At 42.7% G+C, this 24802-nt stretch overlaps 2 long non-coding RNA genes across 2 annotated transcripts; one reads left to right on the top strand and one right to left on the bottom strand.

The window, feature by feature from the left end:
- The first annotated feature begins 506 nt into the window (after window positions 1-506).
- LOC142160187 (uncharacterized) lies at window positions 507-4375 on the top strand. The gene is made up of 2 exons (XR_012693091.1): window positions 507-783; window positions 3851-4375. It is a non-coding gene; the product is annotated as an uncharacterized LOC142160187 (long non-coding RNA).
- On the bottom strand, window positions 3841-20582 carry LOC142160189 (uncharacterized). The gene is made up of 3 exons (XR_012693092.1): window positions 20309-20582; window positions 4263-4400; window positions 3841-4138 (listed from the first exon to the last, which is right to left on the bottom strand). It is a non-coding gene; the product is annotated as an uncharacterized LOC142160189 (long non-coding RNA).
- Window positions 20583-24802: the final 4220 nt, after the last annotated feature.

Below are 24802 nucleotides of genomic sequence, written 5' to 3'. Positions count from 1 at the left end.
GAGCCAACCTGCGCCCCAATTTTTAATTACCGTAGTGTGTCTGAAGGAATCGCCTGCCTGGATCCTGTGTCACTATGACGACCAATACCCCCCCCCCCTTGCAGGTCGTCCCCCCCCCCCACACTGACCTGTCTGTGCAGCCATGTAATATTATCTACCCTCCTCCCCATCTATTTCACTCTATTACACCATTCATCAGTTTCACCATCCACTTATTTCACTGTATTATATTTATCTGACCCCTGTGTGCAGTGCACCAGCCCCTCTCATCATCTGTGCGGTGTGTATTCCTGGTGTGAGGATGGCTCTGTGAAGGGGAAGGGAACAATGAATGTACATACCTGCCCACCATAATATGAGGCCACCATCAACTCAATTCTGTTATAGGTGCACTCACGCTCTATCCCAGGCCATCAATTCACAGCATTCTCACCCATTATATATATATATATATATATATATATATATATATATATATATATATATATATATATATGCACAGCACCCCTTGTAATACACCATCATATAACGCAGGCCACAGTTATTGTTATAGGGAGGCTGGCATTGGGTATCTGGTATAATTGGGGCGCACTTGTCATTCATTAGTGGCGCTATATAAATCATACTTGCCAACTCTCCCTGAATGAGCCAGTACAAGACGTGGTTGGCTTCGCCATCTGTGGCATGATGACACAGTTCAGAAATTGTGTCCTATCTCCATGTATTGATGCCTATGGAGGTGGCCATTTTCATGGAGACCAAGATTTAATCAAAGACTGACAGGTAAGACAACATGACTTCAGTAATGGAGACATAATTGTAAAATATACTTCAGGCTCTAGAGATTCATTAGCTGCTTTTCTTTAACGCATAGTTGCCTACTCTCCCGGAATGTCCGGGAGACTCCCGCATTTCTGGGAGACCTTCCGGAAGAGCAGGGCAACCTCCCGGTTCTCGCCACTGCAATAGATAAGTGGCATGGGTGGGACATAATGACGCAAATATCGCGTCAGCTTAGCCCCGCCCCCTGCAGTAATTGGCCAAAATTGTGCCAATCGTTTATGGGGCGAGGCTAAAATGATGTGACTCGTCAAGCCCTGCCCCCGCACGCCCACCTCCCCCGGATCTCCCTGAAGCCAACGAGGAAAAGTTGGCAAGTATGATATAAATAAATAAATAGATGATGATGATGATGATGATTTTAAACATCCCCCTCAGTCTATCTATGGACAGGGGTGCACAAGGTGTGAGTGTTAGGTAAGAAGGACCTGGGCCCAGGTCTGCCTCGGGTCCCAGAGGTGGTGGATAATAATGAGGGGCAGACTGGGCAACCACAAGGGCGTAGGTGAGATTGTGGCGCCGGCCCCTTGCCCCCTAGGGATGCGCGGATCCAGTGTGTGAGGGCAGTTTCCTATTGGTCCGCTCGCTCCCACCTGTGTATGTTACACATATGTTATGATACCTGAAACCTCTTCAATTCAATGAAGACTTCAATTCCCAAACAATGGCCTTATCTGTGTGGAGTTTGTATGTTCTCCTCGTGTTTGCGTGGGTTTCCTCCAGGTGCTCCAGTTTCCTCCCACACCCTAGTCTGTCTGTGTCTGTGTTAGGAATTTAGACTGTAAGCTCCAATGGGGCAGGGACTGATGTGAGCGAGTTCTCTGTACAGCGCTGCGGAATCAGTGGCGCTATATAAATAAATGGTGATGATGATGTAGTGTAGTTATCTGGAAGTCAAAATTCTGCAAATTAAAGTACAGCTATGCAAAATTCTAAATTAATTTCTGATTCCTTAATTAATTATTGTATACATGAATTCATGATATGAGCCCAGGTTAATCCAATCAATAGTAACTAGGACATAGCAGGCATGAACCTGTCTATATCCCATAATTAATCAGCCAAGGCATCATTGTACATTTTCCCAAATGTTTTTTCTTTAAATAAACCAGCTTGTACTACATAAACATATATCATCTGGGGCAGGGATGACAGATTTGCATTCTTGTCTTGCTCCAGAAAATGATCATTGTAGAGCGTGCCAGGGACACAGAGGAAGAGAGAGCACTGACAAGGACAATGTGAATGACACTGCAGGATTCTTACATGACAACAATTACATGCTGGGCTGCACAGCGGATCTGGGGCAGGGAGGGATTCACGGAGGGGTCAGTGAATAAGGAAAATCAATGTTAGGTTAAAATATTGCAAACATGTGATGCAGCCTGTCAGTATTCATCCTCACAGGGGCAGGGCTAATATACTGCTCTGCAGAGCATTTCAGCATTAACCCCTTATGCTTGCAGCCTTCATGTCGTTAAGATGTAGAGCAGTGTTGACTCCCGCTGACTAAGTGATCTTCTGTCCTCCGCGCCTCAATGTGACCTCACTTAAGGACCCTGCAACTATTCTTGGCTTCCCTAAGGAATCTGAGTTTTTGAAGGGCAGCGTCTAAGAATAGCCCCAGCCGTGGGCATAACCTTTATGTAAAGGTCAGATAGGTGGGGGGAGGGGGCTGTAATGCAGAGTGTGAGACAGGTGCAGAGGTCATAGATGGGAGGAGACGGAGACACAGGGTCGGTATCCAGATGAACTCAGCACTGTCACTCAGTACAGTACAGCTGCGTGTATATTATCTGTCAGGGGTCACACTGCATGGGGCTTTCGGGGTCGTTATGGAGTAAATTGCACAGAATGGCAGAGCTAAGAATAGGACAGTCACTGCCGGGCCGTAGTCCTCATGTACTCTGTGCTGTACACTGCAACCCCCCAACCAGAGCCGGCACTACCATTAGGCTTTCCATGGTTTATATCACTCATACAGTCTGGGGGGGCTGTTAGATTTTAGCCCAGGGGGAGGGGGGCAAAACTCGACTCAGCAGCCTATTAGGAACATTTTAAAGGAAAAAAATAAAATGACTCAGCCCAAGGTAGCCCACTATGGGACTGGCCCGGGGGGGGGCAGATTCCCCCCAGCCCCGATACCCCCCTGCATCAGATGCCCCCCAGCCCCGATACCCCCTGCATACAGTGTTTTAATATTCCCGTGGCACCCTGCACTGAGCACATAAGGGCAGCACCTGGCCGCTTCTTCCCTGTGGAGCTCTCGGCCTCCATGCCAGTGTCGGGCAGGGAGTGTGGCGCTGAGTTATGATGTCACACTTCCAGTCTGGCAGGAGCGATGGATGCTGCCCTCCTTCCCTCCCGCCTGCTATGGTTAGCAGCCCGGGAGGAGCTCACCCACACACCTTCCACCCCCCCCCCCCCCCCCCCCCACTCTCCCTATGTTACGTATGAACCCCCCGCACTCTCTCATCTTTCTTGTCATATATGACACTGGTGACTTTCACTAATGACATCACTGGCACTCTGCACTGACCACCACATGAAGCAATAACGTTCTGTAGTACTCTCAGTAACGGGGTACACAGACCGGTGTTACACCTGTACTTCGTTCAGTCTAATGGAGTCACCATGCTCAACGCAGGAACGGGCATAAAAAATATATGAATGAAAATATCACACACTCACATTCAGCCTTCTGAAATATTCCTGTAATATAATGTTTGAAGACATTATTTGGATAAGTTCCTTCGAAACCCACCAGAATGCAATTCTCATACTGACATGAACATTTCACTGTATTGTTACTGGCTGATCATCATCGTTTTATTTATAAAGCGCCACTAATTCCGCAGCGTTGTACAGAGAACTCATTCACATCAGTCCCTGTCCCATTGGAGCTTACAGTCTAAATTCCCTATTATAGACACACAGACACAGGCTGACAACAACCTTGTTTTCTCCTCCTGTAGTTACTCTGCAACCTGTCTCTTCCCCTCTCTTCCAGGACATCTCTGCCACATCCCAGCGGAGATCATTTTGGAAGCTGATGTGGAACTGCCTAAACTTCACGGTCATCCCCCACTGCACGTTACTCGCCCCTTCTCCGTTTATATGAAGATCTCGGAGACGGGGGTACTGGCATGTGACTTGCCGTGTTATCTCAGAGTTGCAAAATGCTGTGGAAGGTGTTGGATTTCTATACTTACTAATCACCTTTAAACATTTAGATATCAAAGTCCAGTCTCTCCCAGTCCGGTCACCACAATGACTGCGGCTCAGCCAATTCTAGAGCCTACAAAATACACCAGGTGGAAATCAGGTTATAATGCTTAGACTCAATGAAGGATCTCTCTAATTTATTAATGTCTAACTCAACACTGTCATTCAAATAATGTTATTATATGTGTAGAGCTCACCAGTGTAACATACTGAGAAGGAAGGACGTGACGAAACTGTAGAACTTCCGATAGCTAATTTATTTTCTTGTTCATGTCTTTTCCGTCTCTTACTAAATACATTGCTTTTCTTATTTGCTTCTCCTGTGTTTTTCAGCCCTGTATTTATATAAACATAAATGCTATTAATTTCATTTTGGGTCTCTTTGGGAGGAGGGGGTGGGGTGTGGAAGTATAATTATTAATGTGAATGTCATTAATCTATGTTGTGGGAGATTATTAAAGTGGATAATTTTGATGTCAGGGCTGGTTGGGGTGGGACGCTTAGGGACTGCGAGTTTCCGGCGGGTTTGAAAAGTGGAGATGTTGCCCATAGCAACCAATCAGATTCTCGTTATCATTTATTTAGTACATTCTACAAAACGACAGCTAGACTCTGCTTAAAGTATTGACTCATTGCCTCGATTTTCTAGGAGGTAAATTGTAGCTGTTTCTTTCCAAACGGGGTCCCAACATTCCAGGATCAGGCCAAGCAGCAACTGAGAATGAGACACCAGCAGGTAATCAAAGCTGCAAGAACAGATAGGAGAGTGCAGGACAGTCTGACAGTTGTCCAGTTCTGATGGGACAGTATGGTGATGTCTGAGTAGGGACAAGGAAGCAACAGGGGACTAATTTATGTTGTGTCTGTGGATTGGATGAATGTTTATGCTTCTGTCGGGGGACATAGATATTCTCGTGCTGAGTGCCAGCTGTCTGGAATGGGGGGGAATTAAATATTACTATTGAATTACTATGGTAATTTCAACGTTGATTTTTGCGAGAAAATGTCTGGGTTAAAATGACTGCAGTAACGGTAATTGAATTCCCCCCATTATGTATATAGCTATATACAATATGTGTCATAATATTGAATATGATGAGAAATCATGTATAGGGTAAGTACTATAGAGTCATATGGTGGAATGGTGCATCATCATCATCATCACTATTTATTTATATAGCACCACCATTTCCGCAGCGCTGTACAGAGAGCTCACTCACCTCAGTCCCTGCCCCATTGGAGCTTACAGTCTAAATTCCCTAACATACACACGGACACAGACTGAGAGAGACTAGGGTCAATTTGTTAGCAGCCAATTAACCTACCAGTATGTTTTTGGAGTGTGGGAGGAAACCCACGCAAACACGGGGAGAACATACAAACGGAGATAAGGCCATGGTTAAAAATCGAACTCATGACCCCAGTGCTGTGAGGTATAAGTCCTAACCACTGAGCCACCGTGCTGCCCACTACCATGGGAAAGGTATTTTGGCATAAACAGTTTGGAGGTGGATAGGGGACCAAATTAGTACGTTACCAGATCCCTATGAGGTCTTAATTTTGCCATTCCAGTGCTAGGATCAGCACTGACACCAGAGGGTTAAACAGGACTGTTTGCTGGTTGCTATTTTTACCTGGTATTTATGAATATTTCATGGCTCTATCTAACTTCCTCCCCACTATACATTTGCTGCTATGATTTGTTACGTTACGGCTTTAAGGCTTCCAACCACAGCTCTATCTTGGCGTTACAGCCTGGCCAGTTTCCACAGCAGCGATGTGACCTCATTACTCAGCCGGGAGAGAGAGAGACACATTGAATTCTCTCCTCCTGTTCCCGGGGGATGGAGAGGTGCTAGTTACATATCTGTGTATACAATGCTGTGTCTGTTCAGGAGTATTGAGGTGGAATCTGGTTATATGCAGCAATAGCTACAATAGGTTGTATCTGATATGACTATGGCAATGTATGTAGTAAATGACCCAGAAATGGTAGATTAATTATCTCATCGAGGCCTCCTACCACTGGATTGTTCTTCTGTTTTATAAACCTGAGTGAATTGTGAAACGCGTTTCGCAGGCACTTGTTGATGGTGTTTTGAGGTCGATGAAGGTCACGTTAGAATTCCCTAATGCATTTACTTGCAGTAAACACAAGTGAATGAAACCAGACTTGTTCAGAAAAATACAATGCACTAAAAACACTAGTAAAATTGCAGTTGCAATGGGCTCTGTTATTAGACCCCTTAAAATGCATTGTACTAGCATTAGAAAAAAACAGTAAAATGACTGTAATTAACACCAGTGGGTATAAGCTATCGCTTTCTGTAATCAGGCTCAGACTGGACAGGAAAAATGTATTTTCTTTATGTGCAGTTTTACTCAGCAGTATATATAGAATTGACTGTTTCTCCACCTGATCAATATTAGAAGTAAACGTTTAGACTTTATAGGGAGCAGACATGGGAATTTGAACCACTGTCTCCAGATTAGTTTATCAGGACTACCCCTTCTGCTTTAGCAGTGGATGCAGCGGTGGACATAGGGTTCCCTTCTGTCTAGTATAAATGGGACTGTTCCACTGTTATTAATAGGGGTGTCTGCCCTTCAATAAAGTAACCAACAGGAAGTGATGTAGTCAAGTAATGGCAATATAGGGTACTCCCAGAGTAATGTTATGCCCTTGAGCCCCTGCATTCAGTACAGATGTCTTTGGTAAATGCAAATGCATACCTCAAGTGGAAATAAGGATGTCACTTTGCCTTGTGGGGCCTGAGACAAGGGGGTAGATTTATCAAGCTGCGGGTTTGAAAAAGTGCAGATGTTGCCTATAGCAACCAATCAGATTCTAGCTGTCATTTTGTAGAATGTACTAAATAAATGACAACTACAATCTGATTGGTTGCTATAGGCAACATCTCCACTTTTTAAACCCGCAGCTTGATAAATTTTGTACCAGTCACTTATGGCAGCCATTTTGTTGGCTGTATCAATATTCAGCCAATCAATTCACCAGAAACCAGCGCCTGTGTGATGTCACTAGTTCCAGCTGAATTGATAGGTTCCATTCTCATTATTATTCGTCCAGTCCCCGCTATGGCTGTCTCCTCTATGTGTATCTGGGGAGGGCCAGTTTAAGCCGCCACCTCCTCCCTCCATCACAATATAATTCCTTATATAAGTTATCACGCTGCTCATTCTCCAACAACCACCATTTATGGGTGGCATGGTAGCACAGTGGTTAGCAGTGCTGCATCCAAGCACTGGAGCTATAACCTCTATCCCAGCCAGGGTAGTATCAGGAGTTTGTATGTTCTCTCCACGCATGGATTTCTTCCGGGTGTTCTGTCTTCCCCCCACAGTGCAAATGTGCTAATGCTAGTGTACGTTTGTGCGGTAGATACTTTAGACTGTAAGCTCTTGGGGAGGTACTAATGTGAAGGATTGCAAAATAAACATTCTCTGTAAAGTGCTACATAATATGTTGGTGCTATACACATTAGGGGTGTGCACCGGCCACTTTTGGTGTTTTGGGTTCTGATTAGCTTGAGGTTTTGGGTTCTGATTTGTTTTGCCAAAACACCCCACGAAAGGTTTTGGTTCTGATTTTGGGTTTTGGGTTCTGATTTTTTTTAAAAAAGCATAAAAAGTGCTAAAATCCATATTTTTGTTTTTTTTCCACTCCTACACTATTATTAACCTCAATAACATTCATTTCCACTCATTTCCAGTCTATTCTGAACACCTCACAATATTGTTTTTAGGCCAAAAGGTTGCACCAAGGTAGCTGGATGACTAAGGTAAGCGACACAAGTGGGAGGCACAAACACGTGGCCCAACACGTGGCAGGATCAGTGGACTTAAACAGCAGTACCACTGGACTTATACGGGAGGATCAGTGCCTTGCTTGCAGTCTCCTAGGTAACGCAAATAATCTTCATGTAGGCTGTTTCCAAATGTACTGCCTGTATGGGGCGGGCTATTTATACCCCCTTAGGATGGTCTTTTGCCTGTAGAAGAGTTCCATCAGAAACGCGTGGGGTAAACACTGACAGTGGATTACCCATTCGTTGCTACATGCCTGTTGAGCTAACCTTCTTGTAATGTAAGTGCATTTTCTTATTTCTAGTCTAATAAAAGTCTAAATCTCATTTGATCTTTGAGGTTTCTTTCTTTACAGTGCCCCGATTTGTTTATAATATATATTTCCAACACTGATGTAGCAGTGTCCTGGCGTTACACCCCCTCCTGCAGGAGGAGCAGCTGACCATTTAATACAACGTTCCCAGCAATCACTAATATATATTGTAGCATGCAACAACCAGTATATACTATAGTTATGAGACACCAATAAAATTCTTTGCAGCTATATTTTTGGACACCATTTACCCAAAGTCTGCACTTTCAGATATCTGCCCCCATCTTCCTTCATTTCCTTACCTGCAGTCTCCTCTTAATGATCAAATTTCCAATCTTCTCTCACGTCTGTCCTGTCCTAAACTGCTTGTGACAGCTTGTGTCCTCCTCTAGTCACCGTAACACTATGAGTAGAGAGCCTAGTGCTGGAACTTATTGTAAGAAGAATAGTGGAACGGGAGATCTATGTAGTTGTATCTTCACGGTGGAGCTTGAAACAGAAAGAGAAATTTAAATAATTAAAGTGAGATCTCGCGAGATCCGACGGCGTGATGACGAGGTTTTGCCTCGTTCTGAGTTTCGTGATCGGCGGGAATACCCGAACAGTGCTCGGATCCGGGCTCGGATCGGCACTGTTTGGGGGGGTTCTGATTTGCCTAATCTGGACCCGCTCATCTCTAATACACATAAAGGTAAATAAAATGAAAATCTAACACTAGCCCATAACATGTCCAATGGACAGTCCACCATCTATAATGAAGGCCAGTTACCCACGGGCATTAAAAATTGTGCCGGTATTTTGTATCGCCCCCGCAAGGGATAAGTGGCGGGGGGAGGCTTAATGATGGAAATAAGCGCCATCTTAGCTCCGCCCTCTGCTGTGATTGACCAAAATTGAGTATATGGTTCATACTTGAAAATTTACTGAATGAGAAGTTAGTAAAAAAACAGGACTCAGTATAGAGGTCAGTTGGCAGTTACATAATAGCGGGTGTAATACAGACACTGTTCCATCCTCTCTGTGCAGCTTTGTGGTGTTCTGCAGATTGCTCAATCACGCTGGCGGTAATAGACTTATTATTCAAACCAGCTCAGCAAGTCCCTGACAGACTGTGGCCTACAGGCAGAACACAGGGTCAGAGAGTGAGGCAGACTGGTCCGGCCGCCCCTGCTGGTCTCTCCTCTCCTGCAGAGGACAGTGTGATGTATCCTGTGACATTGCCACGGGCTGCGTCCTTGCATCGTTACATGTGGCCTTTAAACCACATTTCCTGGTGCATCAGGGAAGGTGGAAGGCTGAGACCTATTACTGTAATTACACTGAACTGTACCACACAAATCACAGACTACGGGCAGTCCAGGACATATGTAGACCTGAGACACTACAGAGATGTGCAGCCGTAAGATGCAAAGGATCAAAAACACACGAGGAAAACAGTCACTGTCCCCCAAATGGGAAGGTTCACGTTTAATAGGAGAAAACAACAGATGTTGTTATATTTAGTTTAATTTGTATTTAATCCCTTTTCATATTGACACTGACAGTCCATCTTTTGCATTTATTAGTAGCTGTCACTATTCCCTGGTGTCTTTAGCACTTTATTACATTATTATATTGTGTACAGACAGCGTAATGTGACTTTAGCATTTACTGCTAACGCTGACAGGCTGCATCTCTGCACTATCGTGTGGCATAGGCAAACCGAGGGGGGGTTCCTAGTGCCAGGAAACCCCCCTCCAAGCCTGGGACACTGTATAATTGAAGTGGCTGGACACCTGCCCCCGCTTTACACGGCTCTGCTCGAAAAAGGAGAGCTGCGTGCACCTAACAGTAGTACATGCAGCATTGCGCATGTATTTTATGGGGATAGGAAGAGTTGGAGAGCAGCCAAGCACTGTCTAAAATTATAGCCACGCCCCCATGCATGCTGGTCACGCCCACTGGCTGCATGGTGTGGAAACCCTCCTCTACAAAGTGAACATATGCACTTACTGTAAATACACTTTTTCTTGCACGTGTCTTCTTTGTACGTTCAGGGTGCAATTGTACTCACCTCCGAATGATCCCTATTTTATAGACTGTAGAGATTTTTTTAAAATGCACGTCCTGGAATTCAATCACCTGGTAGTGAAAAGACTCTTTTTGTCCCAGTACTTTAAAATGCCAAGATTTGTTCTACCATCAGGGGTTCAAGAGCACAAACACGTAAAAGAAAACAAAATCTGGTAATGATGCTGTATTTGCAGATACCTACGTTAAATTACAGATCTATACGTCAGACATTCCCCAGAAACAGCAACTTACATGGAAGAATACGTTGTCAATATCTATTAATGAAGAATGAGAAAATACTGAAAGTAGGATGTTGCCATGTACTTCATAAGGCAGGGATGCGATCATCAGATTAATGAAAGAAAACCAAAACCTTCAAACAGTAAAGGTAACGAAGATCCGTGCCAGGCTCAAGCTGGTCTGGGCGAGTGCCAACCGACAGACCGTGCCCAGTGGATTCCAGTCAACTCTACGGCAATTGATCATTGGCTAGAACAAGGACTAGAGGTGAGAAACTGAATATCCTGAGTATCAATTTACAGCCGTTATTGAACAGTAATAATACACAAGGGCTCACATGCTGATGGATCCTCGTACTGGATAAATGAACAATAGAAGACTTGGGGCTAGATTTACTAAACTGTGGGTTTGGAAAAGTGGAGATGTTGCCTATAGCAACCAATCAGATTCTAGCTTTCATTTAGTTAGTGCATTCTACAAAATGACAGCTAGAATCTGTCTGGTTTGCTATAGCCAACATCTCCACTTTTTCAAACCCGCAGTTTAGTAAATACACCCCTTGGTTATAATGTACACTAAATATTTCCTCTGGCCAGAGAATTTATTGTAAATGATTGCATGCTGTTATTAAAATCATATTCTGTATTCACGGGCCACTAATTCTGCAGCGCTGTACAGAGAACTCATTCACATCAGTCCCTGCCCCATTGGAGCTTACAGTCTAAATTCCCTAATATAGACACACACACTCACAGACAGACAGAGAGGGAGACACTAGGGTCAATTTTGATAGCAGCCAATTAACCTACCAATATGTTATTGGAGTGTGGGAGGAAACCAGTGCACCCAGAGGAAACCCATGCAAACACAGGGAGAACATACAAACTCCACACAGATAAGGCCATGGTCGGGAATCGAACTCATGACCCCAGCGCTGTGAGGCAGAAGTGCTAACCACTAGGCCACCATGCTGCAATGCTGGATCTCGCTCATTAATCATTGTTGAAGAGCATTAAACACATATCACAGCAGGTAACAAATCATATTGTCAAGAAAATATCTTGTTCCCAGTATCCAGTTCTCTGTTGATTCAATACCAGATTCTTGCTGGCACAATGCTGGTTCTTACATACTGGTAAGTTAATTGGCTTCTGCCAAAATCAACTCTAGTGTCTGTGTGTGTTTGGTAGGACAGGGACTGATGTGAATGATTAAATATTCTCAGTACAACACTACTATATCAATAATATTAAAATAACCCGTGTTGATCAGCTCATTGTTAATGTGTGTGTATATATATTGAATGGTGGACCTGCTGAGTTTGTACAGCCTGAGAGTCATACAGGCTACAGACCTCACACATGACTTGCTGGACTATCTGAAGTCAGAAACAATTAGCATTATGGATCGCCGTGGGCAGAACCAGGACAATGTGCACAACATAGCTGGAGAATACGCTGGAATGCAGGCAAGGAATGTAATCCACCGGCTTGGTTTGTTTCTTCAACCTTGTTGGATCAGATGCTGTTAGGTTGCCGTGTACAAGCTATAAGCTTCTTGGTTTTCTGACAAGCGTTTACCAATTCCAGCTTCTACCCATCGTCGTTGGTCTGTTTTAATAGAAAAGCAAGGTTTCATAGTGACGAATCTCTCATAAACGAGATGGCCTGATCACGCAGATGCAACGGTTGCCTAATTCAGAGGATACAAATTGCTAATGATTAACGGCAAACTACAATCATAAGACAAGAAGCTGCCACCTTGCCTCATATAATGGAATCGCATTCCTCTGTCATTTCTGGAACACATTTATTTTGCCGACTTAACAAAACAAGGAAACAACTGTAATCTCCAACCCCTGATCTTTAAGGCTACAGCAGTTTTACTAGAATCTCTCAAATTCACAACGTGTTTTTGTAAGTTTCAGAGAGAAGCACAAACAAGTTGCAGATCAGACGACAAAATAACTTGTGTAGGAAGAGAACAACGTGGATAGTGAGGATCTAACTTTATTATGTGGAAGAAAGAAATGTATGAAGATATATTTGCGTATAAAGGATTGGCTTATAGATTAACAGTTATTCATGTACCACACTTACTACACCACTCGTTACCATTGTTTCACGGCTGTGCTAAGCTCTTGCAGAATGACAGACAGAGAGACTAATAGTGGAAAAGGTGACAAAATTAGCTGCAGATCATCCACCAGAGGTGGACAAAGGAGGATATATCCCAGGAACTGGTTCAGTTTGTAGTACAGGAAGAAGCTGTCACATGACAAAGCTTTGTCTCAAATTTAAAAATGGAGGATGTAAATGTTATATGACTATAACTTACTAATGAAATAAGACATTAGGGATTGTAATTAGGTATAGAAAAGGGGAAAACATACAAAAAACAATGATGAAAATAAATATTGCAAAAGCAAAGGTGATGATAGAAGAAGTGATAATGTAAAAGATTGATGAAGACTAAAAATACAATATATGTAAATACATATAGTGAAATAACTACCCAGTGATCCAAGAATTGAGAAATAAAAGTTTCTTTCCTCAACGTCCCAGACTGACTATTCATGGAAGTGCAGACTATGAGCAGCCCTTATGGATTTCTAACTGGGACCAGCCAGCTGAGAGCTCAGGACATGGTAGACGGTTCCCTCACCCTCTTTTGGATCTCAAGACCCTCAACATTTTTTATTCTGAAGACGTATTTCAAGCTGTTGTCCCTTCTGTTGGTTCTTCATGGCAATGAGGAAGAGTGATTTCTGTCATACCTGGATATCAAGGACGTCTAACTAATTATTCCATAGGGTTTACAGACTATCAGCATTTTCTCCACTTTGCTTCCCAGTGAGCTCACTTCAAGTTTCAGGCACTTTTTGGACTGTTAGAAGCATTCACCCAGGTCATGACTGCTAGACTGCCAAGTCTGCCTTGTCAAGGGGTCGTGACTATACCATATCTGGATAATATTCTGGTGAAGGCTATACCCAGGGAACGAAGTGACCAACATATGCAGCACCAGGAGCCCCACGGCTGAATCGTAAACAGACTCGGGATCTATGTCAGTTGCCTGTACTTTATGGAGAAACATAAGGACGGATGTGTTGCCTCCTCTCAGTCAATCTCCCGCCCTGATCGGAGCAGCCATCCAACAGGCCTATTGTGGTTATCAGCGGTGGAACGCTGAGGGTGAATGGAATTCCAGAACAAGAACAACTGTAAATGGACTGGACAGGGAGGTTGGACGTTAGACATAACTGGACTATTGTGAAAGATGAAATGAATAGGCAACTAGAGAGTAATCAGACAGGCCAGGGATAAGAGTCCAGGGGGGGCAGTGATATTTGAAAGGGTCCCACAGAAACAGGAATTCCATCAGACAGGAGGGAACGGTAAGAACCTGTCACCCAGACCAATAATAAAGAACTGATTTCCGGGTCATAGTGTGATCTTGGGCCTTTATCAGCCGTCTTTCCTCTCTCCGGGCTGCCACGGGTACTCAGTTGCTCCCAGAATTTCAAACAGACAAACAGGTTAAACAGCGGATGATGGAAACCACAATAAACAAGACAAAGACAAATACAAAGACAGAAGTCACGGTACCACAGTCTAGGGAACGGACAAGAACTGAAAACTGTGCTCAGGACAAGGTTGTAAGATTTTTGGATCTAGCAATGGTCTACTACATTCAAGGACAAGCCACAACATGTTCCAGCGTTCTCCGGTGTTTTAGCACTCCTTAAATCCCTTTCTCCAAGACGGCAGGGTGATAAAGACAAAACGACCTGGCAATGCATGTTTTGTTCCACTTTGCTTCTTTTATTGTCTTGTTGCTGGGTCAATTGTTAACTGAGGAAGGTGCAGAACAGTATAGTTGTTGTTCTCTGCGTCGGTGTCATAAGGAGGAGGCCATAAAAAAAAAAAAGAGTCACGATTCCTAGCCACTATTCCTTTCAGCTTCACCATCCCCCCAAATTGTTGCTCATTATAGTCACATGTAAGTCTTACAATATGAGAATAAGGGGACATTGAGTCCATGTCTATGTCATCTGCGAGTGTGAGTGTTTTTATTACACTGGTATTTGTATGCTTTTCTGTATGGAAGGTGAACGGCAGCAAATGGTGCCCTACTGAAAGCATATGGTGCTGATGGATTACTGCTACCTCCAAGGCAAAAAGACAGTTGTCAGCCCTTATCCTTTACACTGCATATCTGTGTATATCTAGCAAAATGAAAGCATAAGGTATTAGTTCAAATTTTGATCAAAACATTTAAGCCTGCATCCCAGCGTCAAGGGCACCTCATTATATGCAGGTCCTACACTGACCTATATGCTTTAAACACCATTAAAATACAGCTAAAATCAGATGCACTCACCTCCCAGGTATAGGGGTTTACATCTAACAAGGGCTGGCTTGTGAGCCACACCCAAATATGCCTTAAATAGACTTGAAGGACAGCTTTGCTAGATACACACAGATATGCAGTGTAAAGGATAAGCGCTGACAACTTTTTGTTTTGTATACATATATGGGCATTTATAACAGCTGGTACCATATACAATATGGGATATACCGAGCGCGGGCTTATTGCCAAGCAGCTGGTACCATATATAATATGGGATATACTGAACGCGGCCTTTTTCTCTGGTTTTACCTCCAGGGCAGCCAAAAAAAAATCAGCTCTGTAGTTTCTAATAATCTTTACATCCCCCTAAATCACTCAAATTTATTATAAATATCTTGCACTAATTTACATATGGATGCAAAAAAGATGCATCAATCCATATCAGACAACAAGATAATTCATGCAAAAAGATGAAAACAGTTGGATAGCGAAGAGTAAGATATAAAAAACTTTATTATGTAGAAGAGTGAAACTTTGTATGAAGATATATGTGATGTGGCAAGAGCCCGCTACTGCAGAAGCACACGCGTACAACTTCTTCCTTTTTATGGTTCTTTATTGTCAGGATGGTAATAATGTTTTGACACCGTATACTTGCACAGCAATTATGGAGACCCTCAACGCTTACTTAACATAGTCCAGCTCTCTGTCCATATCAGCCAGCTAGCCCAGCGTTGATCTCCCTGAACAATGAAACAAGCAGGGTTTTATACCTGACACTCCTCCCACAGGCCTAGCTTGATGGACAGGTGACACACCCACCTTCTCTTTAAAAAGGACACGCCCATCCCTGGCTCTGTTTAGACTATCAGACCCACCCTGTCTGTTTGCTGAGAGGAAGCAGCTTTTAAATCATGTAAGTAAACCAATTTTAAACTACACATATGTTTTTACCTGGTTTAATCTCCACCTAGGTACATAACTGTGCCAATGTTTTACTCTACTTCCCTGCTTTCTCTGCATATTGCCAGCTAAATGCCTCCTTTTGTTACAGTGCTTATAAACGATTGCCTTAACATGGCATTGAATAATAGAAAAGATTCATACGCCATTTTTTATGAATGTTTCATGGCTGCGCTAATCTCTTGCAGAATGACAGATACTGGAGGAGGCGACCAAATTATCTGCACATCATCCACAAGATCTACACAAAGTATATCCTCAAAATATGGTTCCGTTTGCTGTTTGTCACAGGAAGACGCAATCATTTACCTTCATCACAGCCAAAGCTTTTATATGAACAAAAGATTGAGGATGTTTTTCTTATTGTGTCTGGATTTCTGAGAATGCACTTTTTTTAATGGACACAAATTGCTCGGGGAAGTGTTTCATTTAGCAAACTAACACTTATAAAAAAAACCACTGCTTTCAACATTGTGGGATGAGTAAAGGCGTTAACTCCGCCGAGCATTGTCTGTGAACTGATGCCAGGAATCTGCTTTGAAACCGGTATTCAAAACATTGCCCGAGAACACATGATTTTTTCTGGACTAAACTGCACCAAGAAAACTGATCATTGTTTAGGATGTCAGTGATTAAAGTTGATACAGATTTGTCGGTTTGTGTGGATGACGAGGTAATGTTTAGTCCTGTTCGCCCTTCCAATCAACTGGTCTGCTCGTAGGTCAGCCCTGTGCATTGACCATGGCTTTCCCGGTTCCACAACAAGGGTTACATAAATCACCTAGGCATATAGTGGATGAAAGATGCACCCTTTTATTATACTATATTCTGCATATATATATATATATATATATATATATATACCCAGTGCAAAGGGTTCACCACTCTGCGAGTTATACACTCCTATACCTCCCCAGCATCTGTCTCTCTGTCACTTCGATTTCCAGTCTTGGCTGTTGAGCCGCACACTCTTCTACCCCCATGGTAGGGACTGAGCCCGATGTCGTCCTGCTTTTGTTGGGTCCAAGAACAGTCCACGGAGGCATGATCTTGGACCAGCCTGACTGGAGTAGTGGCTCCTAGTCTGCACTGTCCTGAAGAGAGTACCCCATCTCCCTGGGTCTGCTAAAAATTCCCTCAGTCCAACAGTGTTGGATCTTCAGATGGAAATTCCCATTTTTCACTTCATATTCAAGGACTGCTGGATGCAGCGGTCATCGGCCCCGTCATGGATTATCAGATGGGTTTTGTACTCTAATCTCTTCCTACAGTCCCTTCAACCAATTTTGAACATCCATTCCATCCAACCATTTCCGCTTGTATGCCTATAACATTAAACCAGTCATCCAACAAATCAGGGATGAACTCACTCTAAGGCAACATACTGTATGTCCTGCAGATGACCCCTCTTTGGTTGACAACAGATTTACATAAACTCAATAAAAGCATCTTAGCATTTGTGTGGAATAAGAAAAATCTAATATCAGCTTCTTCAAACTGAAACAATCAGCTCAGAGGGGAGGAATTAACCTTCCTAACCTCAAACATTATAATATTACAGATCAACTTTGATTCGTAATTGACTGAATTAGAAATCAGAGTCTTTATGAAGACACCTTATTAGAATCTCAGCTTTGTGTATCACTGACCCTGTTACATCCTGTATACAGACGCCCTTAAAGCACATCATTTAAACCTGTGATAGGCAACATGAAGTAGGTGGAGGGCCACAGGAGCAGGCCACAGAAGCGAGCCACTGATATAGACAATACATATAAAGCCGGGATACTTGCTAGGAAATTGTTACAAATGGGGCACTTCCTATTCCTTTCACTATAGGAAATGTTGAATTTTAGAATTGAGATGCAAAACAGCGCTTCACTCATTTCATATAAATGGAAATAGCAACACTAAGGGGCTTGGTAAGCACATCCCAAACTTTCCCAAGGAAAAATACAATCTCAGACTTTAACACAGATTTCATCATCATCATCATCATTTATTTATTTATATAGCGCCACTGATTCCGCAGCGCTGTACAGAGAACTCACTCACATCAGTCCCTGCCCCATTGGAGCTTACAGTCTAAATTCTGAAACACACAGACAGACTAGGGTCAATATGTTAGCAGCAGAGTTTTGGTATTTTTTGTTAACCGTTTGTAATGTGTCACCTTGTTTAGTCTACTGTTTGTGCTGTGTACGGCGCTGCGGAACTCTTGTGGCGCCTAATAAATAAAGGATAATAATAATAATAATAGCAGCCAATTAACCTACCAGTATGTTTTTGAGATTGGGAGGGAACTGGAGCACCCGGAGGAAACCCACGCAAACACGGGGAGAACATACAAACTCCACACAGATAAGGCCATGGTTGGGAATTGAACTCATTGCTGTGAGGCAGAAGTGCTAACCACTTAGCCACCGTGCTGCCCATTTCTTCAGACAACCCGCTATGTACGAAAAGTGCTCTCTTTCCTCAACCAGCAAGGCTTTGTTAATCCCCTACACTGTGTTATATTCATTCTACGTTAGATATATACACAAGAATTAAACTTGGAAAAAAAAAACGAAACAGAAAATATCTGGCATTCAAAAATAGGAAATAAAGCCTCCACATTTTACTACAACTGATACATTACATTCCTTTCAGATTACACTAAAACTTACACCAGCGAACAACTAGATAGATGGATTATAACATTTTACATCGAGCATACCTTTCTCCAAAGAGGACACACATTATAGGCCTTTACCCTGACAACAAATGGCTAAATCTACAGCCACTAACACAGACCTATTCCGCAGTTTTTGGGAATGCCAATACATCCAAAATTTTTGGAAGCATTTAACTAGATTTGGCAATAATGCTCCAGATATCTCATTTCTCATTGCCCACAGTGGGCAATTTTTGGCTATCCAAAGGACCAACCCGAAATTCCAGACAGGAAATTATTATTCTATATGTAGTTGAATATAAGGCAATTTTGCAACAATATATTCATAGCACACATCCAGTACTGGAAATAGCAACTGCTAAATGTTGAGGGAAATTCATGCAGAAGTTTTTTAACCCTACCAGCTATTGGCAGACCGGACCTCCATTATCCTATAGCCAGCCCAAATCTAGGCTAGTTTTATCTACAAAATAGACCAATCACTTATACACATGTAGATTTCTAACATCTCCAATTTAACCCAATTCGATGGACGGATCACTGACCTCTTAGAACTCAGCAATCTCTGTAGTTGTTCTTTTTCTTCTCCATGTAATTTATAATTCCATGGTGCATAGTCTATTATGTTTGTTATTGATTTAATTTTTTTTAAATACAAAAAAAGAAAAACTGATTCTTAAGCACTCACCAGTTATCTAATCACATTATATTTAAACAATGTTTCGAACTAATAGACCAACAGCAGGTCATGCTATACTAAATATCTAATTATTGTAAACAATGTAATCATGGTGAATATTTTTCTTTTGTATTGCCGAAAGATCACAATAACAATATTTATTTAAATAAAAAACAAAAAAAGGTTGGAGTCACGTTAGTTGGCAATTCAGCCCATGAAGTAAGAGGGATATCTGACATGTCTGGATATTCCATTAGGTGGACGGATTACCAGCATTTTCTCCTTTTGCTTTCCACAGAACTTTACTTTCACTTTTAGATTCACTTTTTTGGATTGTTAGCAGGTCTATGGGTCATCTCCAAGGTCATGACCACTATGGCGGCATTTTGGCCTTATCAGGGTGTAAATCCTAAATCTAAAGGTTCAACAGTCCCACCCGACTACGCAGCTCATGAGGTTGTACGGCTGGATCATCACTTGGATGCCCTCTTTGTACTATACAGAGATACATAAATAATGCAGGACTAATGAGGTGATGATCAGAAGATCACTGATCAAGAAATGAGGGAGGACAGAAAGAGCAGGAATAAACATAGATGGGCAGTATAGGTAGGTTGGAAGCTTAGAACTTATAGACATAACTAGACTATTATAAAAGATGGAAATTATAGACCGCTAGAGCATAGTTTGACAGGCCAGGTGCAAGAGTCCAGATTGGGCAGTGATAGTTCAGAGGGTCCCAAAGAAACAGGTAGTCAATTAGGCAATGGTCAATAGCATGAGTCAAAAGAGAACAAAAAGGGCACAGACACAAGAAAGTAAATCAGACAAGACTGAGGCAGGAGGGAAAGGGAAGAACCAGTCACCCAGACCCACACAGTGTGTTCTTGGGCTATAAGTAGCTACATATCCCCTCTGATATCCCTAGAAATTAAACAGAATGAAAAATGTCAGAAATACGCCAGAGGAAAATGAGGGCGACAGAACCAGAACAGTAGCACAAAAAAAAAGGGGGGGAACGGTAGCAACAAAATCAGATCAAGAGAGACACAGGTTAAATAATCGAACAGGGAAACCAGGATAAACTAGGCAAATACAAGAGGTATACTGCCTCTGGCTAGGGGTAAGACAAGGATTGAACCTGTGATGAGGACAGGGTTAGAGAGATTTAGGCTCCAAGGATAGCGAAGGTCTGCATCCAGGGGTGAGCCGCATCACATCCTGAATTCAAGGCCCCAGCTGAACCTTCCACGTATTCTGTAGTGGATGTACGTGCCCCTTATGGGCTAATGGAACACTGGAATAGAGCGGTCAGTACATCATGCGATTTCAGCAGAACACATTTGCAGCGCAGGCGCCTGCTTGTCCTCATTACCGTCTCCAGATTCTATAAAGTGTTCACTGCCACCTTTAGGAGGAAGGTAATACAGGCAGCGGCCATTCCTCCCCTCCCACCGAGTGCGGCCTTAGGACATCCCAGTGTCTATTATCCTATGGCTGCAAGAGAAAGGAGGAAGCTTATACTCAAGTTCCTTTCTCCGAAGCTGTAGGGGGACACAGACCACCCTCACCCAGGGATGCAGGGTCCCGTTGTCTCTTAGAATGTCACTTCAGAGTTACGCTTACAGCCTCATTTCAGTCACGAGTGTGAGGGGACACTGAGTCCGTGTCTATATCATCTGCAGAATTTGAATATTTTTATTACATTGGTATTTGTTTGCATAAGAATATGCTTTCCCATGTGAAATGTAAACAACAGGCAAAAAAGCAGCCGCACTAAACGTTTAGGGTAACTCCCAATAAACGTCAACTTGATAAAGTGTGAACACCCCTCAAAGGGCTTTTAAATATCTTGAGCTGCAAAGAAAAACATTATTTTTAACATATAAATAGCAAATAAGCTGCTTGCACCTGCTTAGTCATCACGGCGCAGCTCCACTCAATTATTAACATTTTGCCTACAGTGGATGTTTTAAAGGTATCTCTTAACCAGTGTCAATTTTGCGGCTCTTCCACGTTACATTATTTGAGAACTGTCTCCCCTTCATCGTTTGGGATGTTTCTTGCTCCTCGACTTAGGGGTTTGAGGCTTTCACTCCACCCTCTGCCAGTGACCGGGACTTTACAAAATGCAGCTATATCAAAGGTTCTAAATACCACATACACTACATGGCCAAAAGTATGTGGACACCTCTTCTAATTAGCGTTCTCTCTGTCACACCTATTGCTAACCCTGCATAAAATGAAATGAACAGCCATGCAATCTCCAAAGTCAAACATTAGCAGCAGTAGAACGGGTCATAATGAGGAAATCAATGTGGCACCGTCGTAGGATGCCCTTTTTCCAACAAATCAGTTTCCCAAGTGCTGTTATTATGAAGTGGAAATGTTTAGAAGCAACAACAGGTAGGGTAACCTAGTGAATTGGATTTCCATGGGTGACCAGCCGCACACAGGCCTCAGATAACTCGCGTTGCCAAACACTGGAGTGGACTCTGAAGCCGTAGAAAGGGTCGTCTGGAGTGAAGAAAAATGATTCACCATCTGGCAGACTGATGCACGATTACGGGTTTGGTGGACGCGAGAACGCTTACTAAATGAATGTGTACTGTCACCTGCAAAGTTTGGTGAAAGAGGAATAATGGTCAGGGGCTATATTCATGGTGTGGTCTAAGTCCCTAAGTTCCAGTGAAGGAAAATCTTACTGCTACTGCATACAATGACATTCTAGAGAATTGTGTGCTTCCAACTTTGTGGCAGACCCTTTCCTGTTTCAGCATGACAATGCCCCCATGCACAGAGCAAGGGCCATAAAAAAAAAATGGTTTCTCGAGTTTAGGGTGGAAGAACTTGAACGGCCTAAACAGAACCCTAACCTCAAGCCCATCATACACCTTTGGGATCAATTGTAACGCCAACTGTGAGCTAGGCCTCATCACCCAACATCAGTGCCCGACCTCACTAACGTTATGGTGGCTGAATGGACATGTTTCAAAATCTAGCGGAAAGTTTTCCCAGAAGAGTGGAGGCTTTTATAGCAGCAGGAGGAGGCAGTGGCGAACGCAGGGGGGGGGGGGTTTCTGGCTCTCCAGAAGCCCCTCCCCTCCGCGAACCAACGGTACTGTACAGCAGCCGCGGCGCTGTCAAAGAAGTGTCCCCGACAGTGCTGTATTGTAGTATAATACAGCACTGCCGGGGATGCTGCTTGACAGCGCCGCGGCTGCTGTAGAATTCAGACTCGCTGTAATGGAAGCGCTCTATTTTTTTTGTGGGGGGGGGGGGGGGCAGAAACCCCCCCTTCTAAATCCTGCGTTCGCCCCTGGGAGGGTGGGGGGGGGGGGGGGTAACTCCATATTAATGCCCATAGCTTCAAGATGAGATGCTCAACAAACACATATGGATGTGATGTTTGGGTGTCCACATACTTTTGGCTAAACCTTGTATAACTACAATTACATACCAGTCTTTATAAGATCTCCATTTTAGAATTGTGAAATACTATTATTCATGTTATGTTGTTTTTATGGGGTGTGTGGGATTATAAATCAGAATTTGTTAGGACTGGACTATTTCTATATACTAATAACTGTATTCTAGTTTTTTGGTGTTCGGGTCCTAGATTTAAACTTTATTCTGATAAGCATTTAAATATTGTGACAAGGGCACTCTTCTGGTAATGCACACACATAAACAACTTCTTACTCTATAAACGGTGCTTTTATTGTTTCATCACAATAAACAGCATACACCTCCGTCTGGATGACTAGATGTAATTCTCCTGCCTGCTCACCGGTCACTATCTAGCATCGGTCGCACTGTACAAATGAAAAGGACAGGTTTAAATACACAAAACTCCTCCCTTTGGTCTAATGGCGTTATTAGAGCACCTGTGTGTGTTCAGCCGAGAAGTTTTACTGTACAAGGAGAGAAGTTTTTATGCTTTTTTTTATTTGGCCTAATTATTGGTCGTTCAATAAACTGGCCTCATGCTTAGTGTTAATGTTTAACATATTTCTAAGTTATCGACTTTTTCTCATTGTTTATATTTTTGTTTTTATGAGCACATTAGCGCTACTAGTGTATATTTTAATATCGTGTGCTGCAAATTCTTAATAAAATTTACATATAGATGCAAAATAAGGTCCATCCATCTAATCCGCACACGGCCAGCAACATTCAGTCCCACTCTGTTACCATCTTCATGATGCTACAAAACGGCATTTGTGGAGACTTCCACTTCCGTTCATGCTCGTTCTAGTTATAAAAGGTCCCTTATGTAATTGCCGGAAAAAAAAAAACAACTATTGGTTTATGACCAACCTTTGATCATGTAGATACTTATTTTAATTATAATTTCCATTTAATAAAAGCAAAACAAAATAATTAAATGCGTTTTAACAAGTAATCACCCCCGACCTAGTTAAATCACCAGACTTGGCATTTGTGTTCCTAGGCAGCGAGGCCACGGATGACTTCTGTAGTAGAGTATCCAGGACAACAAACAGACCACAGAGCTCAGGAAAGGACGCTGGGGTGTTGTTTAATAAGCTTAGACCTTCACACTCCCTTTCTTGCAAGTGCTGAATGCAGTTACTGACATCAATCACTGGCAGAACGAGCCATATTAATGCAGTAACACATAATGGTAGATAATCTCTGAAACCACCAACCTATTGCCACCATCTACTGCATTGAACGTTTCGTTTTACAAACTTTTGTTTGATTGCTATGAAAAGCGGCAGCTGAAATTTAACCTCATCATCACCAGAGGTTGGAGTCAATGTGCTTATTCAGGAGACAAAGGCGACGTTTACAATTTAGCGCCGAGTGGATGCGCCAGGTATATATTTAATTTGGTCAATGTGACACTACGTCTCAAGGTATCAGACTCATATGGTTTCCTTTGATTCAAGGCTTAATATTCCACAGCAGAAACCACCAGAGAATAACTATATAGCTTTATATCTTGCAGGGGCCTTTAAATAGTAATCTGGTAACTGGGATTAATAATCCTAGTAGATGCCAAAGCACAGACACAAGTTTAATTCACGAGAACAGTAATAATCAGCTTCGACTGATCGGTTACAGACATAAAGGGACAGCTGCAGGTGAAAGGTATTTCCACAGGACACATTAATAGGCTCACAGCATAATGAGCCTGGCTAAAAGGTAGTTTTGGTCCCTCCACAAAGGATTTGCAGCCCTAACGCTTGCAAATTGCCAGCTTCTGCTAGTAAATCACTTCTAGGAATCCTTTGGGATTATCTTTTAGCCTGACATGTAGCCAAATAATTCAGAACGGGTTCAATTATTTACAGATGGATTCAGTGATGCAGCATTAGGTGGATAAGATTATTTGTTTTGCTGTCCATCTCTATTCTGTTACGGGCATATTGCTGTAAGAATCTCCAGTTCCTGGTACTAGGGCGTTGTGTGGCCACAACGGATATTGCAAGGCTTTTGCCATATTTGTACATAGAAAACAAAACACAATCCTTCAAAGGCTGCAATAAAGTCCAAACGGCCTGCACATATTTAATCATGGAAGGGACGTGCCTGCAGGCTCCAAATTGTATTCAGTATCTTGTAATTCTTATCGGAATAGAAAATGTGCATTTTATATTGAAGGTGGGTG

Source organism: Mixophyes fleayi, chromosome 6 (genome assembly GCF_038048845.1).
Source record: "Mixophyes fleayi isolate aMixFle1 chromosome 6, aMixFle1.hap1, whole genome shotgun sequence".
NCBI classification, from domain to species: domain Eukaryota; kingdom Metazoa; phylum Chordata; class Amphibia; order Anura; family Limnodynastidae; genus Mixophyes; species Mixophyes fleayi.
This window is presented reverse-complemented; position numbering and strand designations above follow the sequence as displayed.